The sequence below is a fragment of the Chiloscyllium punctatum genome, chromosome 29, assembly GCF_047496795.1.
Source record: "Chiloscyllium punctatum isolate Juve2018m chromosome 29, sChiPun1.3, whole genome shotgun sequence".
NCBI classification, from domain to species: Eukaryota; Metazoa; Chordata; class Chondrichthyes; order Orectolobiformes; family Hemiscylliidae; genus Chiloscyllium; species Chiloscyllium punctatum.
The window spans coordinates 40,340,950-40,359,777 of NC_092767.1; the positions used below are offsets into that span (position 1 = coordinate 40,340,950).

The following is an 18,828-nucleotide window of genomic DNA, read 5'->3' on the forward strand; positions in this document are numbered from 1 at the left end:
CAAAGTTAGGACAAGATATTTGCAGCAAAATTGGTTCAACATTATTTATTGAAAGGAAAATCACACTTGGCAATTTGCTAGACCGCTTTGCGAACATGACCAGCAGAGGTAAGCAAGGGAGCTATTGATCTGAGTATTCTTGGCCATGAAACAAACAAAGGTTAGTGACATATTCATTTCTCTTTTTAGCGAACGAAATGGTCTTTCTTGATGGTTACAATGAAAGAGATGGTTCCCAATAAAAGACAGAGATTAAGTCGCTTGTAGATACACTTCAATGTGATACGATTCACTTTCAGCCCCTAATTACCCCAGAGATGGAGGGGGTGAGTTACTTTTCTTCACTCTTCAACTCGACAGCATGGAGGTACAGACATGAAACCGCTAGAGATGGAGTTCTTGAATTGGGAACCAGCGACACTGAAGGAACGAGGCAAAAGTGAGGACTGCAGTTGCTGGAAACCTGATTTTAGAGCAGAAAATTTTGGAAAAGCACAGCAGCATCCGAGGAGCAGGAAAGTCGATGTTTCTGTTGCCAGTCTTTCTGCGTTCCGCAATCAATTTTCGTTTTTGGCTCAGATTTCCAGCAACGGCAGCTATTCGTATTATGTTAACATTCATAATGTTTTGGACAAAACCAATGACCTGCTAGCATCGGAAAATCGGCAGAAGTACTGGTACACCGACATGTTAGCTGAACAATACCAGCATTACATGAGCCGGAATACGATCCGGGCCACGGTTCTGAGAGTATGGAATCCTCACAAGTAAATAACAAGACAAGGCGATAGATACTGTCGTATTTGGTGTAAATAAAACACACTTTATGAAAATTTTCAACTTGTCTTCGTAGATGTACAAAGTGGGAAAAGGCCATTCCACCTGTGTGCATCGCGGCTAATCAGAGAGCCAATCATTCCAGTCGCAGTTTCCAACTTTGGCCCAAAGTCTCGTGTGTTCTAATGTTCCCAGTGCAAATGTCAATGACTTTATCCTGTGTTCTTAAATGGCACAATAATGGGGCAGATGTGTGACCTTTGCACAGCGACTTGTAACTCTTTTGAGGAACTTATGCTCATTTTCACCCACAAAGGGAGACACACAGAAAGATACCCCCAAAGCGACAGAGGTCTCCGTTGTGGTGAGCTGGAATTTGAAATGGATAATAGGACAAATGCAAAAGCACAGAAGCGACGTCCCGGCAGGACATCACAGGGGAGCGTCAACGTGGGGCACGGTTAAAGTCAGACATTCCCCTCGAGCCAGGGAGGACTCGAACCTACAATCTTCTGATCCGAAGTCAGACGCGTTATCCATTACGCCACTGGCCCAACAGACACGCACACCGCTGGCAGAATGTCGATATGTAATGCCATTGACTTTCACGGAATCAGAATTAAAAAGGTGAACAAGCAGCGAAGAAAATCACCAACACTGCTTCACTTCGAAGTTTCCAATTTGTGAAGCAGTGACTTTCACTGGCAAAGGAGAAACATTTGTCCTCAGCTGCCTGCTTCGGGGTCGCCTCCTTCTCTGCTGGAAGTTTCCATCGTTTTATTCGCAGTCCCGACGCGAATTCATGATCCACTCCAGTGAAAACCTGTCATGGTGTCGTCTAAGCAAGACCCTGCCGAAACTCTGCGAGAGACATCTGGTCATTTCGAGCTCAGGATGTGGAATTAGACGAGCTGCGTGACACCTTTTATTGGCGCCGCCACTTCACTGCAAATTAGCGGCTCAAAACGAGCCGTTGTTAGCATCAGCTTGATTTGTACCTTCCTGTCGTGCATTTGCTGAACAACATCAGATAGATCCCGTCCGGCCCAGCTGACTTATCTATTTTCACACTCTGCAGTATTTCTAATATCTCTTCCATGTGAACCTCAATCTCTTCTGGTCTAGACGCAAGTATCTCTCTATCTTCCTCGCCAACATTTTCATTATCTATAGCGAACTCTGTCGAAAAATATTTATTTAGTGCTTCCTCTATCTCCACTTACTCCACATACGACTTCCCACTATTATCCTTGATTGTCCCAAATTTAACTCTCGTCATTCTTTTAGTGCTCACATACCTATCGAAAGCCTTAGGGTTAACCCTGATCCTATCTGCCAACAACTTCTCATGTCTCCTCCTGGTTCTTCTCAGCTCTCTTTTTAGGTCTTTCCTGATATCGTTGGAACCCTCGAGCGCTCGAACTGAGTTTTCACGTTTTCTCCTAACATAAGACTTCTTGTTCTTCTTGACCAGGGTTTCCACTAGCTTAGTAAAGCACGGCTCACGCGTTCTATATCTTACTCCCTCCCTGACAGGTACATACTTATCTAGGACACACAGGAGCTTTTCCTTGAATAACCTCCACATTTTTAATGTGCTCACCCCCTACAGTTTCCTACCCCACTCTACGATTCCTAAATCTTACCTCATTGCATCGTGATTTCCCTTCCACCAGCTGAAACTCTTGCTCCGTGGAGTACACCTATCCCTTTCCATCACGAAAGTAAACCTGAGAGAATTGTGATCGCTGTCTCCACAGTGCTCACCTACTTCCAAATCTAAAACCTGGCCAGGCTCACTACCCAGTACTAAATCGAAAGTGGCTTCTTCCCTTGAAGGCATGTCTACATACTGTGTCAGGAAGCCCTCCCGCACACAGTGGACAAAAACTGACCCATCTATAGTACTCGTACTGTAGTGATCTCAGTCAATATTTGGATACTGTCTTGAGTGTTCCAGAGTTTTTCATTATCCCACAGTCCAGATGAAGTTTGTATTCCTCGCGTACGGGAGCGAGAATTCTTTCAATGTCTCAGATCAGTTCCTGTGCCGAGAAGATCAGAGTCAATGTCCCTTCCTCTACTCGGACTGACAATTTACACTTCTTGTATCTCCTATGATTCCATTTCCCAAAGGGTTTCTCAAGATTTCCAAAGCTGGAGCCTAAATTATATGGTTTGCTTCCTAATCATTTTTCCAACTGCCAACTGACAATATTTTCACAGTAACTCTTCACAATCCTCTGGCTTGCACAATGTCCAGGGATGAGAAGTCCCGTTTGGTGGAGAGAGTTCCTAGGCTGGTGAGTTTCACTTTGGAACAAAGATGGTTAAGTGGCAATTTCCTGCGGTCGTTTGTAATGATGGGAGAGGGAGCGGTGGGGAATGAGCACACTGACGAGCAGGAGGAAGTGTTGCCAATGACCAGAGTCAGAGAACAGAGGACAAGGGATGAAAGGAATCTAATGAAAAGCAGCACTTCTGAAAGAGCGTTCAATAACAACAGCAGAAACCCGATGTGTCGAGCAGTTTATCTGGAAAGAGAAACAGAGATCATGTTTTAAACGTGGAGCATTTCTGATGAAGAACTCGAGTTTCTCAAGTCTAATCAAATTACAGGCCTGGTTTGCAAAACAGGCTTTCTGAACTTTGAATAGTTCCAGCAGGAAAGCGTTCATAACGTAGTCAGCAGGATTCGAACCTACGTGGGGAAAACCCAATGGATTTCTAATCCATCGCCTTAACCACTCGGCCATGACTACAGACAGCGCCACCCCCTGAGCATTGACCAAATCAGCCGTGATCTCATTGAAAGCTGCCGCTGACTTGAGTTACATGTTTCCATCTCCATTCATACCTTTGCTGTCATTTGTAAGGTGCGAGACACCAATGTAAAAGAAGAAAAGCACAAAGTTAGGACAAGATATTTGCAGCAAAATTGGTTCAACATTATTTATTGAAAGGAAAATCACACTTGGCAATTTGCTAGACCGCTTTGCGAACATGACCAGCAGAGGTAATCAAGGGAGCTATTGATCTGAGTATTCTTGGCCATGAAACAAACAAAGGTTAGTGACATATTCATTTCTCTTTTTAGCGAACGAAATGGTCTTTCCTGATGGTTACAATGAAAGAGATGGTTCCCAATAAAAGACAGAGATTAAGTCGCTTGTAGATACACTTCAATGTGATACGATTCACTTTCAGCCCCTAATTACCCCAGAGATGGAGGGGGTGAGTTACTTTTCTTCACTCTTCAACTCGACAGCATGGAGGTACAGACATGAAACCGCTAGAGATGGAGTTCTTGAATTGGGAACCAGCGACACTGAAGGAACGAGGCAAAAGTGAGGACTGCAGTTGCTGGAAACCTGATTTTAGATCAGAAAATTTTGGAAAAGCACAGCAGCATCCGAGGAGCAGGAAAGTCGATGTTTCTGTTGCCAGTCTTTCTGCGTTCCGCAATCAATTTTCGTTTTTGGCTCAGATTTCCAGCAACTGCAGCTATTCGTATTATGTTAACATTCATAATGTTTTGGACAAAACCAATGACCTGCTAGCATCGGAAAATCGGCAGAAGTACTGGTACACCGACATGTTAGCTGAACAATACCAGCATTCCATGAGCCGGAATACGATCCGGGCCACGGTTCTGAGAGTATGGAATCCTCACAAGTAAATAACAAGACAAGGCGATAGATACTGTCGTATTTGGTGTAAATAAAACACACTTTATGAACATTTTCAACTTGTCTTCGTAGATGTACAAAGTGGGAAAAGGCCATTCCACCTGTGTGCATCGCGGCTAATCAGAGAGCCAATCATTCCAGTCGCAGTTTCCAACTTTGGCCCAAAGTCTCGTGTGTTCTAATGTTCCCAGTGCAAATGTCAATGACTTTATCCTGTGTTCTTAAATGGCACAATAATGGGGCAGATGTGTGACCTTTGCACAGCGACTTGTAACTCTTTTGAGGAACTTATGCTCATTTTCACCCACAAAGGGAGACACACAGAAAGATACCCCCAAAGCGACAGAGGTCTCCGTCGTGGTGAGCTGGAATTTGAAATGGATAATAGGACAAATGCAAGTTTCAAATGTGGAAGCACAGAAGCGACGTCCCGGCAGGACATCACAGGGGAGCGTCAACGTGGGGCACGGTTAAAGTCAGACATTCCCCTCGAGCCAGGTAGGACTCGAACCTACAATCTTCTGATCCGAAGTCAGACGCGTTATCCATTACGCCACTGGCCCAAAAGACAAGCACACCGCTGGCAGAATGTCGATATGTAATGCCATTGACTTTCACGGAATCAGAATTAAAAAGGTGAACAAGCAGCGAAGAAAATCACCAACACTGCTTCACTTCGAAGTTTCCAATTTGTGAAGCAGTGACTTTCACTGGCAAAGGAGAAACATTTGTCCTCAGCTGCCTGCTTCGGGGTCGCCTCCTTCTCTGCTGGAAGTTTCCATCGTTTTATTCGCAGTCCCGACGCAAATTCATGATCCACTCCAGTGAAAACCTGTCATGGTGTCGTCTAAGCAAGACCCTGCCGAAACTCTGCGAGAGACATCTGGTCATTTCGAGCTCAGGATGTGGAATTAGACGAGCTGCGTGACACCTTTTATTGGCGCCGCCACTTCACTGCAAATTAGCGGCTCAAAACGAGCCGTTGTTAGCATCAGCTTGATTTGTACCTTCCTGTCGTGCACTTGCTGAACAACATCAGATAGATCCCGTCCGGCCCAGCTGACTTATCTATTTTCACACTCTGCAGTATTTCTAATATCTCTTCCATGTGAACCTCAATCTCTTCTGGTCTAGACGCAAGTATCTCTCTATCTTCCTCGCCAACATTTTCATTATCTATAGCGAACTCTGTCGAAAAATATTTATTTAGTGCTTCCTCTATCTCCACTTACTCCACATACGACTTCCCACTATTATCCTTGATTGTCCCAAATTTAACTCTCGTCATTCTTTTAGTGCTCACATACCTATCGAAAGCCTTAGGGTTAACCCTGATCCTATCTGCCAACAACTTCTCATGTCTCCTCCTGGTTCTTCTCAGCTCTCTTTTTAGGTCTTTCCTGATATCGTTGGAACCCTCGAGCGCTCGAACTGAGTTTTCACGTTTTCTCCTAACATAAGACTTCTTGTTCTTCTTGACCAGGGTTTCCACTAGCTTAGTAAAGCACGGCTCACGCGTTCTATATCTTACTCCCTCCCTGACAGGTACATGCTTATCTAGGACACACAGGAGCTTTTCCTTGAATAACCTCCACATTTTTAATGTGCTCACCCCCTACAGTTTCCTACCCCACTCTACGATTCCTAAATCTTACCTCATTGCATCGTGATTTCCCTTCCACCAGCTGAAACTCTTGCTCCGTGGAGTACACCTATCCCTTTCCATCACGAAAGTAAACCTGAGAGAATTGTGATCGCTGTCTCCACAGTGCTCACCTACTTCCAAATCTAAAACCTGGCCAGGCTCACTACCCAGTACTAAATCGAAAGTGGCTTCTTCCCTTGAAGGCATGTCTACATAATGTGTCAGGAAGCCCTCCCGCACACAGTGGACAAAAACTGACCCATCTATAGTACTCGTACTGTAGTGATCTCAGTCAATATTTGGATACTGTCTTGAGTGTTCCAGAGTTTTTCATTATCCCACAGTCCAGATGAAGTTTGTATTCCTCGCGTACGGGAGCGAGAATTCTTTCAATGTCTCAGATCAGTTCCTGTGCCGAGAAGATCAGAGTCAATGTCCCTTCCTCTACTCGGACTGACAATTTACACTTCTTGTATCTCCTATGATTCCATTTCCCAAAGGGTTTCTCAAGATTTCCAAAGCTGGAGCCTAAATTATATGGTTTGCTTCCTAATCATTTTTCCAACTGCCAACTGACAATATTTTCACAGTAACTCTTCACAATCCTCTGGCTTGCACAATGTCCAGGGATGAGAAGTCCCGTTTGGTGGAGAGAGTTCCTAGGCTGGTGAGTTTCACTTTGGAACAAAGATGGTTAAGTGGCAATTTCCTGCGGTCGTTTGTAATGATGGGAGAGGGAGCGGTGGGGAATGAGCACTCTGACGAGCAGGAGGAAGTGTTGCCAATGACCAGAGTCAGAGAACAGAGGACAAGGGATGAAAGGAATCTAATGAAAAGCAGCACTTCTGAAAGAGCGTTCAATAAAACTGCAGAAACCCGATGTGTCGAGCAGTGTATCTGGAAAGAGAAACAGAGATCATGTTTTAAATGTGGAGCATTTCTGATGAAGAACTCGAGTTTCTCAAGTCTCATCAAATTACAGGCCTGGTTTGCAAAACAGGCTTTCTGAACTTTGAATAGTTCCAGCAGGAAAGCGTTCATAACGTAGTCAGCAGGATTCGAACCTACGTGGGGAAACCCCAATGGATTTCTAATCCATCGCCTTAACCACTCGGCTATGACTACAGACAGCACCGCCCCCTGAGCATTGACCAAATCAGCCGTGATCTCATTGAAAGCTGCCGCTGACTTGAGTTACATGTTTCCATCTCCATTCATACCTTTGCTGTCATTTGTAAGGTGCGAGACACCAATGTAAAAGAAGAAAAGCACAAAGTTAGGACAAGATATTTGCAGCAAAATTGGTTCAACATTATTTATTGAAAGGAAAATCACACTTGGCAATTTGCTAGACCGCTTTGCGAACATGACCAGCAGAGGTAAGCAAGGGAGCTATTGATCTGAGTATTCTTGGCCATGAAACAAACAAAGGTTAGTGACATATTCATTTCTCTTTTTAGCGAACGAAATGGTCTTTCTTGATGGTTACAATGAAAGAGATGGTTCCCAATAAAAGACAGAGATTAAGTCGCTTGTAGATACACTTCAATGTGATACGATTCACTTTCAGCCCCTAATTACCCCAGAGATGGAGGGGGTGAGTTACTTTTCTTCACTCTTCAACTCGACAGCATGGAGGTACAGACATGAAACCGCTAGAGATGGAGTTCTTGAATTGGGAACCAGCGACACTGAAGGAACGAGGCAAAAGTGAGGACTGCAGTTGCTGGAAACCTGATTTTAGATCAGAAAATTTTGGAAAAGCACAGCAGCATCCGAGGAGCAGGAAAGTCGATGTTTCTGTTGCCAGTCTTTCTGCGTTCCGCAATCAATTTTCGTTTTTGGCTCAGATTTCCAGCAACTGCAGCTATTCGTATTATGTTAACATTCATAATGTTTTGGACAAAACCAATGACCTGCTAGCATCGGAAAATCGGCAGAAGTACTGGTACACCGACATGTTAGCTGAACAATACCAGCATTACATGAGCCGGAATACGATCCGGGCCACGGTTCTGAGAGTATGGAATCCTCACAAGTAAATAACAAGACAAGGCGATAGATACTGTCGTATTTGGTGTAAATAAAACACACTTTATGAAAATTTTCAACTTGTCTTCGTAGATGTACAAAGTGGGAAAAGGCCATTCCACCTGTGTGCATCGCGGCTAATCAGAGAGCCAATCATTCCAGTCGCAGTTTCCAACTTTGGCCCAAAGTCTCGTGTGTTCTAATGTTCCCAGTGCAAATGTCAATGACTTTATCCTGTGTTCTTAAATGGCACAATAATGGGGCAGATGTGTGACCTTTGCACAGCGACTTGTAACTCTTTTGAGGAACTTATGCTCATTTTCACCCACAAAGGGAGACACACAGAAAGATACCCCCAAAGCGACAGAGGTCTCCGTTGTGGTGAGCTGGAATTTGAAATGGATAATAGGACAAATGCAAAAGCACAGAAGCGACGTCCCGGCAGGACATCACAGGGGAGCGTCAACGTGGGGCACGGTTAAAGTCAGACATTCCCCTCGAGCCAGGGAGGACTCGAACCTACAATCTTCTGATCCGAAGTCAGACGCGTTATCCATTACGCCACTGGCCCAACAGACACGCACACCGCTGGCAGAATGTCGATATGTAATGCCATTGACTTTCACGGAATCAGAATTAAAAAGGTGAACAAGCAGCGAAGAAAATCACCAACACTGCTTCACTTCGAAGTTTCCAATTTGTGAAGCAGTGACTTTCACTGGCAAAGGAGAAACATTTGTCCTCAGCTGCCTGCTTCGGGGTCGCCTCCTTCTCTGCTGGAAGTTTCCATCGTTTTATTCGCAGTCCCGACGCGAATTCATGATCCACTCCAGTGAAAACCTGTCATGGTGTCGTCTAAGCAAGACCCTGCCGAAACTCTGCGAGAGACATCTGGTCATTTCGAGCTCAGGATGTGGAATTAGACGAGCTGCGTGACACCTTTTATTGGCGCCGCCACTTCACTGCAAATTAGCGGCTCAAAACGAGCCGTTGTTAGCATCAGCTTGATTTGTACCTTCCTGTCGTGCATTTGCTGAACAACATCAGATAGATCCCGTCCGGCCCAGCTGACTTATCTATTTTCACACTCTGCAGTATTTCTAATATCTCTTCCATGTGAACCTCAATCTCTTCTGGTCTAGACGCAAGTATCTCTCTATCTTCCTCGCCAACATTTTCATTATCTATAGCGAACTCTGTCGAAAAATATTTATTTAGTGCTTCCTCTATCTCCACTTACTCCACATACGACTTCCCACTATTATCCTTGATTGTCCCAAATTTAACTCTCGTCATTCTTTTAGTGCTCACATACCTATCGAAAGCCTTAGGGTTAACCCTGATCCTATCTGCCAACAACTTCTCATGTCTCCTCCTGGTTCTTCTCAGCTCTCTTTTTAGGTCTTTCCTGATATCGTTGGAACCCTCGAGCGCTCGAACTGAGTTTTCACGTTTTCTCCTAACATAAGACTTCTTGTTCTTCTTGACCAGGGTTTCCACTAGCTTAGTAAAGCACGGCTCACGCGTTCTATATCTTACTCCCTCCCTGACAGGTACATACTTATCTAGGACACACAGGAGCTTTTCCTTGAATAACCTCCACATTTTTAATGTGCTCACCCCCTACAGTTTCCTACCCCACTCTACGATTCCTAAATCTTACCTCATTGCATCGTGATTTCCCTTCCACCAGCTGAAACTCTTGCTCCGTGGAGTACACCTATCCCTTTCCATCACGAAAGTAAACCTGAGAGAATTGTGATCGCTGTCTCCACAGTGCTCACCTACTTCCAAATCTAAAACCTGGCCAGGCTCACTACCCAGTACTAAATCGAAAGTGGCTTCTTCCCTTGAAGGCATGTCTACATACTGTGTCAGGAAGCCCTCCCGCACACAGTGGACAAAAACTGACCCATCTATAGTACTCGTACTGTAGTGATCTCAGTCAATATTTGGATACTGTCTTGAGTGTTCCAGAGTTTTTCATTATCCCACAGTCCAGATGAAGTTTGTATTCCTCGCGTACGGGAGCGAGAATTCTTTCAATGTCTCAGATCAGTTCCTGTGCCGAGAAGATCAGAGTCAATGTCCCTTCCTCTACTCGGACTGACAATTTACACTTCTTGTATCTCCTATGATTCCATTTCCCAAAGGGTTTCTCAAGATTTCCAAAGCTGGAGCCTAAATTATATGGTTTGCTTCCTAATCATTTTTCCAACTGCCAACTGACAATATTTTCACAGTAACTCTTCACAATCCTCTGGCTTGCACAATGTCCAGGGATGAGAATTCCCGTTTGCTGGAGAGAGTTCCTAGGCTGGTGAGTTTCACTTTGGAACAAAGATGGTTAAGTGGCAATTTCCTGCGGTCGTTTGTAATGATGGGAGAGGGAGCGGTGGGGAATGAGCACTCTGACGAGCAGGAGGAAGTGTTGCCAATGACCAGAGTCAGAGAACAGAGGACAAGGGATGAAAGGACTCTAATGAAAAGCAGCACTTCTGCTCAGGGCGTTCAATAACAACTGCAGAAACCCGATGTGTCGAGCAGTGTATCTGGAAAGAGAAACAGAGATCATGTTTTAAATGTGGAGCATTTCTGATGAAGAACTCGAGTTTCTCAAGTCTAATCAAATTACAGGCCTGGTTTGCAAAACAGGCTTTCTGAACTTTGAATAGTTCCAGCAGGAAAGCGTTCATAACGTAGTCAGCAGGATTCGAACCTACGTGGGGAAACTCCCAATGGATTTCTAATCCATCGCCTTAACCACTCGGCCATGACTACAGACAGCACCGCCCCCTGAGCATTGACCAAATCAGCCGTGATCTCATTGAAAGCTGCCGCTGACTTGAGTTACATGTTTCCATCTCCATTCATACCTTTGCTGTCATTTGTAAGGTGCGAGACACCAATGTAAAAGAAGAAAAGCACAAAGTTAGGACAAGATATTTGCAGCAAAATTGGTTCAACATTATTTATTGAAAGGAAAATCACACTTGGCAATTTGCTAGACCGCTTTGCGAACATGACCAGCAGAGGTAATCAAGGGAGCTATTGATCTGAGTATTCTTGGCCATGAAACAAACAAAGGTTAGTGACATATTCATTTCTCTTTTTAGCGAACGAAATGGTCTTTCCTGATGGTTAAAATGAAAGAGATGGTTCCCAATAAAAGACAGAGATTAAGTCGCTTGTAGATACACTTCAATGTGATACGATTCACTTTCAGCCCCTAATTACCCCAGAGATGGAGGGGGTGAGTTACTTTTCTTCACTCTTCAACTCGACAGCATGGAGGTACAGACATGAAACCGCTAGAGATGGAGTTCTTGAATTGGGAACCAGCGACACTGAAGGAACGAGGCAAAAGTGAGGACTGCAGTTGCTGGAAACCTGATTTTAGATCAGAAAATTTTGGAAAGGCACAGCAGCATCCGAGGAGCAGGAAAGTCGATGTTTCTGTTGCCAGTCTTTCTGCGTTCCGCAATCAATTTTCGTTTTTGGCTCAGATTTCCAGCAACTGCAGCTATTCGTATTATGTTAACATTCATAATGTTTTGGACAAAACCAATGACCTGCTAGCATCGGAAAATCGGCAGAAGTACTGGTACACCGACATGTTAGCTGAACAATACCAGCATTCCATGAGCCGGAATACGATCCGGGCCACGGTTCTGAGAGTATGGAATCCTCACAAGTAAATAACAAGACAAGGCGATAGATACTGTCGTATTTGGTGTAAATAAAACACACTTTATGAACATTTTCAACTTGTCTTCGTAGATGTACAAAGTGGGAAAAGGCCATTCCACCTGTGTGCATCGCGGCTAATCAGAGAGCCAATCATTCCAGTCGCAGTTTCCAACTTTGGCCCAAAGTCTCGTGTGTTCTAATGTTCCCAGTGCAAATGTCAATGACTTTATCCTGTGTTCTTAAATGGCACAATAATGGGGCAGATGTGTGACCTTTGCACAGCGACTTGTAACTCTTTTGAGGAACTTATGCTCATTTTCACCCACAAAGGGAGACACACAGAAAGATACCCCCAAAGCGACAGAGGTCTCCGTCGTGGTGAGCTGGAATTTGAAATGGATAATAGGACAAACGTGGAAGCACAGAAGCGACGTCCCGGCAGGACATCACAGGGGAGCGTCAACGTGGGGCACGGTTAAAGTCAGACATTCCCCTCGAGCCAGGTAGGACTCGAACCTACAATCTTCTGATCCGAAGTCAGACGCGTTATCCATTACGCCACTGGCCCAACAGACACGCTCACCGCTGGCAGAATGTCGATATGTAATGCCATTGACTTTCACGGAATCAGAATTAAAAAGGTGAACAAGCAGCGAAGAAAATCACCAACACTGCTTCACTTCGAAGTTTCCAATTTGTGAAGCAGTGACTTTCACTGGCAAAGGAGAAACATTTGTCCTCAGCTGCCTGCTTCGGGGTCGCCTCCTTCTCTGCTGGAAGTTTCCATCGTTTTATTCGCAGTCCCGACGCGAATTCATGATCCACTCCAGTGAAAACCTGTCATGGTGTCGTCTAAGCAAGACCCTGCCGAAACTCTGCGAGAGACATCTGGTCATTTCGAGCTCAGGATGTGGAATTAGACGAGCTGCGTGACACCTTTTATTGGCGCCGCCACTTCACTGCAAATTAGCGGCTCAAAACGAGCCGTTGTTAGCATCAGCTTGATTTGTACCTTCCTGTCGTGCATTTGCTGAACAACATCAGATAGATCCCGTCCGGCCCAGCTGACTTATCTATTTTCACACTCTGCAGTATTTCTAATATCTCTTCCATGTGAACCTCAATCTCTTCTGGTCTAGACGCAAGTATCTCTCTATCTTCCTCGCCAACATTTTGATTATCTATAGCGAACTCTGTCGAAAAATATTTATTTAGTGCTTCCTCTATCTCCACTTACTCCACATACGACTTCCCACTATTATCCTTGATTGTCCCAAATTTAACTCTCGTCATTCTTTTAGTGCTCACATACCTATGGAAAGCCTTAGGGTTAACCCTGATCCTATCTGCCAACAACTTCTCATGTCTCCTCCTGGTTCTTCTCAGCTCTCTTTTTAGGTCTTTCCTGATATCGTTGGAACCCTCGAGCGCTCGAACTGAGTTTTCACGTTTTCTCCTAACATAAGACTTCTTGTTCTTCTTGACCAGGGTTTCCACTAGCTTAGTAAAGCACGGCTCACGCGTTCTATATCTTACTCCCTCCCTGACAGGTACATACTTATCTAGGACACACAGGAGCTTTTCCTTGAATAACCTCCACATTTTTAATGTGCTCACCCCCTACAGTTTCCTACCCCACTCTACGATTCCTAAATCTTACCTCATTGCATCGTGATTTCCCTTCCACCAGCTGAAACTCTTGCTCCGTGGAGTACACCTATCCCTTTCCATCACGAAAGTAAACCTGAGAGAATTGTGATCGCTGTCTCCACAGTGCTCACCTACTTCCAAATCTAAAACCTGGCCAGGCTCACTACCCAGTACTAAATCGAAAGTGGCTTCTTCCCTTGAAGGCATGTCTACATACTGTGTCAGGAAGCCCTCCCGCACACAGTGGACAAAAACTGACCCATCTATAGTACTCGTACTGTAGTGATCTCAGTCAATATTTGGATACTGTCTTGAGTGTTCCAGAGTTTTTCATTATCCCACAGTCCAGATGAAGTTTGTATTCCTCGCGTACGGGAGCGAGAATTCTTTCAATGTCTCAGATCAGTTCCTGTGCCGAGAAGATCAGAGTCAATGTCCCTTCCTCTACTCGGACTGACAATTTACACTTCTTGTATCTCCTATGATTCCATTTCCCAAAGGGTTTCTCAAGATTTCCAAAGCTGGAGCCTAAATTATATGGTTTGCTTCCTAATCATTTTTCCAACTGCCAACTGACAATATTTTCACAGTAACTCTTCACAATCCTCTGGCTTGCACAATGTCCAGGGATGAGAAGTCCCGTTTGGTGGAGAGAGTTCCTAGGCTGGTGAGTTTCACTTTGGAACAAAGATGGTTAAGTGGCAATTTCCTGCGGTCGTTTGTAATGATGGGAGAGGGAGCGGTGGGGAATGAGCACACTGACGAGCAGGAGGAAGTGTTGCCAATGACCAGAGTCAGAGAACAGAGGACAAGGGATGAAAGGAATCTAATGAAAAGCAGCACTTCTGAAAGAGCGTTCAATAACAACAGCAGAAACCCGATGTGTCGAGCAGTTTATCTGGAAAGAGAAACAGAGATCATGTTTTAAACGTGGAGCATTTCTGATGAAGAACTCGAGTTTCTCAAGTCTAATCAAATTACAGGCCTGGTTTGCAAAACAGGCTTTCTGAACTTTGAATAGTTCCAGCAGGAAAGCGTTCATAACGTAGTCAGCAGGATTCGAACCTACGTGGGGAAAACCCAATGGATTTCTAATCCATCGCCTTAACCACTCGGCCATGACTACAGACAGCGCCACCCCCTGAGCATTGACCAAATCAGCCGTGATCTCATTGAAAGCTGCCGCTGACTTGAGTTACATGTTTCCATCTCCATTCATACCTTTGCTGTCATTTGTAAGGTGCGAGACACCAATGTAAAAGAAGAAAAGCACAAAGTTAGGACAAGATATTTGCAGCAAAATTGGTTCAACATTATTTATTGAAAGGAAAATCACACTTGGCAATTTGCTAGACCGCTTTGCGAACATGACCAGCAGAGGTAATCAAGGGAGCTATTGATCTGAGTATTCTTGGCCATGAAACAAACAAAGGTTAGTGACATATTCATTTCTCTTTTTAGCGAACGAAATGGTCTTTCCTGATGGTTACAATGAAAGAGATGGTTCCCAATAAAAGACAGAGATTAAGTCGCTTGTAGATACACTTCAATGTGATACGATTCACTTTCAGCCCCTAATTACCCCAGAGATGGAGGGGGTGAGTTACTTTTCTTCACTCTTCAACTCGACAGCATGGAGGTACAGACATGAAACCGCTAGAGATGGAGTTCTTGAATTGGGAACCAGCGACACTGAAGGAACGAGGCAAAAGTGAGGACTGCAGTTGCTGGAAACCTGATTTTAGATCAGAAAATTTTGGAAAAGCACAGCAGCATCCGAGGAGCAGGAAAGTCGATGTTTCTGTTGCCAGTCTTTCTGCGTTCCGCAATCAATTTTCGTTTTTGGCTCAGATTTCCAGCAACTGCAGCTATTCGTATTATGTTAACATTCATAATGTTTTGGACAAAACCAATGACCTGCTAGCATCGGAAAATCGGCAGAAGTACTGGTACACCGACATGTTAGCTGAACAATACCAGCATTCCATGAGCCGGAATACGATCCGGGCCACGGTTCTGAGAGTATGGAATCCTCACAAGTAAATAACAAGACAAGGCGATAGATACTGTCGTATTTGGTGTAAATAAAACACACTTTATGAACATTTTCAACTTGTCTTCGTAGATGTACAAAGTGGGAAAAGGCCATTCCACCTGTGTGCATCGCGGCTAATCAGAGAGCCAATCATTCCAGTCGCAGTTTCCAACTTTGGCCCAAAGTCTCGTGTGTTCTAATGTTCCCAGTGCAAATGTCAATGACTTTATCCTGTGTTCTTAAATGGCACAATAATGGGGCAGATGTGTGACCTTTGCACAGCGACTTGTAACTCTTTTGAGGAACTTATGCTCATTTTCACCCACAAAGGGAGACACACAGAAAGATACCCCCAAAGCGACAGAGGTCTCCGTCGTGGTGAGCTGGAAATTGAAATGGATAATAGGACAAATGCAAGTTTCAAATGTGGAAGCACAGAAGCGACGTCCCGGCAGGACATCACAGGGGAGCGTCAACGTGGGGCACGGTTAAAGTCAGACATTCCCCTCGAGCCAGGTAGGACTCGAACCTACAATCTTCTGATCCGAAGTCAGACGCGTTATCCATTACGCCACTGGCCCAAAAGACAAGCACACCGCTGGCAGAATGTCGATATGTAATGCCATTGACTTTCACGGAATCAGAATTAAAAAGGTGAACAAGCAGCGAAGAAAATCACCAACACTGCTTCACTTCGAAGTTTCCAATTTGTGAAGCAGTGACTTTCACTGGCAAAGGAGAAACATTTGTCCTCAGCTGCCTGCTTCGGGGTCGCCTCCTTCTCTGCTGGAAGTTTCCATCGTTTTATTCGCAGTCCCGACGCAAATTCATGATCCACTCCAGTGAAAACCTGTCATGGTGTCGTCTAAGCAAGACCCTGCCGAAACTCTGCGAGAGACATCTGGTCATTTCGAGCTCAGGATGTGGAATTAGACGAGCTGCGTGACACCTTTTATTGGCGCCGCCACTTCACTGCAAATTAGCGGCTCAAAACGAGCCGTTGTTAGCATCAGCTTGATTTGTACCTTCCTGTCGTGCACTTGCTGAACAACATCAGATAGATCCCGTCCGGCCCAGCTGACTTATCTATTTTCACACTCTGCAGTATTTCTAATATCTCTTCCATGTGAACCTCAATCTCTTCTGATCTAGACGCAAGTATCTCTCTATCTTCCTCGCCAACATTTTGATTATCTATAGCGAACTCTGTCGAAAAATATTTATTTAGTGCTTCCTCTATCTCCACTTACTCCACATACGACTTCCCACTATTATCCTTGATTGTCCCAAATTTAACTCTCGTCATTCTTTTAGTGCTCACATACCTATCGAAAGCCTTAGGGTTAACCCTGATCCTATCTGCCAACAACTTCTCATGTCTCCTCCTTGTTCTTCTCAGCTCTCTTTTTAGGTCTTTCCTGATATCGTTGGAACCCTCGAGCGCTCGAACTGAGTTTTCACGTTTTCTCCTAACATAAGACTTCTTGTTCTTCTTGACCAGGGTTTCCACTAGCTTAGTAAAGTACGGCTCACGCGTTCTATATCTTACTCCCTCCCTGACAGGTACATGCTTATCTAGGACACACAGGAGCTTTTCCTTGAATAACCTCCACATTTTTAATGTGCTCACCCCCTACAGTTTCCTACCCCACTCTACGATTCCTAAATCTTACCTCATTGCATCGTGATTTCCCTTCCACCAGCTGAAACTCTTGCTCCGTGGAGTACACCTATCCCTTTCCATCACGAAAGTAAACCTGAGAGAATTGTGATCGCTGTCTCCACAGTGCTCACCTACTTCCAAATCTAAAACCTGGCCAGGCTCACTACCCAGTACTAAATCGAAAGTGGCTTCTTCCCTTGAAGGCATGTCTACATAATGTGTCAGGAAGCCCTCCCGCACACAGTGGACAAAAACTGACCCATCTATAGTACTCGTACTGTAGTGATCTCAGTCAATATTTGGATACTGTCTTGAGTGTTCCAGAGTTTTTCATTATCCCACAGTCCAGATGAAGTTTGTATTCCTCGCGTACGGGAGCGAGAATTCTTTCAATGTCTCAGATCAGTTCCTGTGCCGAGAAGATCAGAGTCAATGTCCCTTCCTCTACTCGGACTGACAATTTACACTTCTTGTATCTCCTATGATTCCATTTCCCAAAGGGTTTCTCAAGATTTCCAAAGCTGGAGCCTAAATTATATGGTTTGCTTCCTAATCATTTTTCCAACTGCCAACTGACAATATTTTCACAGTAACTCTTCACAATCCTCTGGCTTGCACAATGTCCAGGGATGAGAAGTCCCGTTTGGTGGAGAGAGTTCCTAGGCTGGTGAGTTTCACTTTGGAACAAAGATGGTTAAGTGGCAATTTCCTGCGGTCGGTTGTAATGATGGGAGAGGGAGCGGTGGGGAATGAGCACTCTGACGAGCAGGAGGAAGTGTTGCCAATGACCAGAGTCAGAGAACAGAGGACAAGGGATGAAAGGAATCTAATGAAAAGCAGCACTTCTGAAAGAGCGTTCAATAAAACTGCAGAAACCCGATGTGTCGAGCAGTGTATCTGGAAAGAGAAACAGAGATCATGTTTTAAATGTGGAGCATTTCTGATGAAGAACTCGAGTTTCTCAAGTCTCATCAAATTACAGGCCTGGTTTGCAAAACAGGCTTTCTGAACTTTGAATAGTTCCAGCAGGAAAGCGTTCATAACGTAGTCAGCAGGATTCGAACCTACGTGGGGAAACCCCAATGGATTTCTAATCCATCGCCTTAACCACTCGGCTATGACTACAGACAGCACCGCCCCCTGAGCATTGACCAAATCAGCCGTGATCTCATTGAAAGCTGCCGCTGACTTGAGTTACATGTTTCCATCTCCATTCATACCTTTGCTGTCATTTGTAAGGTGCGAGACACCAATGTAAAAGAAGAAAAGCACAAAGTTAGGACAAGATATTTGCAGCAAAATTGGTTCAACATTATTTATTGAAAGGAAAATCACACTTGGCAATTTGCTAGACCGCTTTGCGAACATGACCAGCAGAGGTAAGCAAGGGAGCTATTGATCTGAGTATTCTTGGCCATGAAACAAACAAAGGTTAGTGACATATTCATTTCTCTTTTTAGCGAACGAAATGGTCTTTCTTGATGGTTACAATGAAAGAGATGGTTCCCAATAAAAGACAGAGATTAAGTCGCTTGTAGATACACTTCAATGTGATACGATTCACTTTCAGCCCCTAATTACCCCAGAGATGGAGGGGGTGAGTTACTTTTCTTCACTCTTCAACTCGACAGCATGGAGGTACAGACAT

General features: G+C 44.5%; 10 non-coding genes across 10 annotated transcripts; all 10 read right to left on the reverse strand.

Moving 5' to 3' along the window:
* Positions 1 to 1,258: 1,258 nt before the first annotated feature.
* trnar-ucg (transfer RNA arginine (anticodon UCG)) lies at positions 1,259 to 1,331 on the reverse strand. The gene has a single exon. It is a non-coding gene; the product is annotated as a tRNA-Arg (tRNA).
* Positions 1,332 to 3,457: 2,126 nt separating this feature from the next.
* Positions 3,458 to 3,539, reverse strand: trnas-aga (transfer RNA serine (anticodon AGA)). Its single transcript has one exon. It is a non-coding gene; the product is annotated as a tRNA-Ser (tRNA).
* A 1,417-nt stretch (positions 3,540 to 4,956) lies between these two features.
* Positions 4,957 to 5,029, reverse strand: trnar-ucg (transfer RNA arginine (anticodon UCG)). Its single transcript has one exon. It is a non-coding gene; the product is annotated as a tRNA-Arg (tRNA).
* A 2,125-nt stretch (positions 5,030 to 7,154) lies between these two features.
* trnas-aga (transfer RNA serine (anticodon AGA)) lies at positions 7,155 to 7,236 on the reverse strand. Its single transcript has one exon. It is a non-coding gene; the product is annotated as a tRNA-Ser (tRNA).
* Positions 7,237 to 8,640: 1,404 nt separating this feature from the next.
* On the reverse strand, positions 8,641 to 8,713 carry trnar-ucg (transfer RNA arginine (anticodon UCG)). Its single transcript has one exon. It is a non-coding gene; the product is annotated as a tRNA-Arg (tRNA).
* Positions 8,714 to 10,840: 2,127 nt separating this feature from the next.
* trnas-aga (transfer RNA serine (anticodon AGA)) lies at positions 10,841 to 10,923 on the reverse strand. The gene has a single exon. It is a non-coding gene; the product is annotated as a tRNA-Ser (tRNA).
* Positions 10,924 to 12,327: 1,404 nt separating this feature from the next.
* trnar-ucg (transfer RNA arginine (anticodon UCG)) lies at positions 12,328 to 12,400 on the reverse strand. Its single transcript has one exon. It is a non-coding gene; the product is annotated as a tRNA-Arg (tRNA).
* A 2,126-nt stretch (positions 12,401 to 14,526) lies between these two features.
* Positions 14,527 to 14,608, reverse strand: trnas-aga (transfer RNA serine (anticodon AGA)). The gene has a single exon. It is a non-coding gene; the product is annotated as a tRNA-Ser (tRNA).
* Positions 14,609 to 16,025: 1,417 nt separating this feature from the next.
* On the reverse strand, positions 16,026 to 16,098 carry trnar-ucg (transfer RNA arginine (anticodon UCG)). Its single transcript has one exon. It is a non-coding gene; the product is annotated as a tRNA-Arg (tRNA).
* Positions 16,099 to 18,223: 2,125 nt separating this feature from the next.
* Positions 18,224 to 18,305, reverse strand: trnas-aga (transfer RNA serine (anticodon AGA)). The gene has a single exon. It is a non-coding gene; the product is annotated as a tRNA-Ser (tRNA).
* Between the last annotated feature and the right edge of the window lie 523 nt (positions 18,306 to 18,828).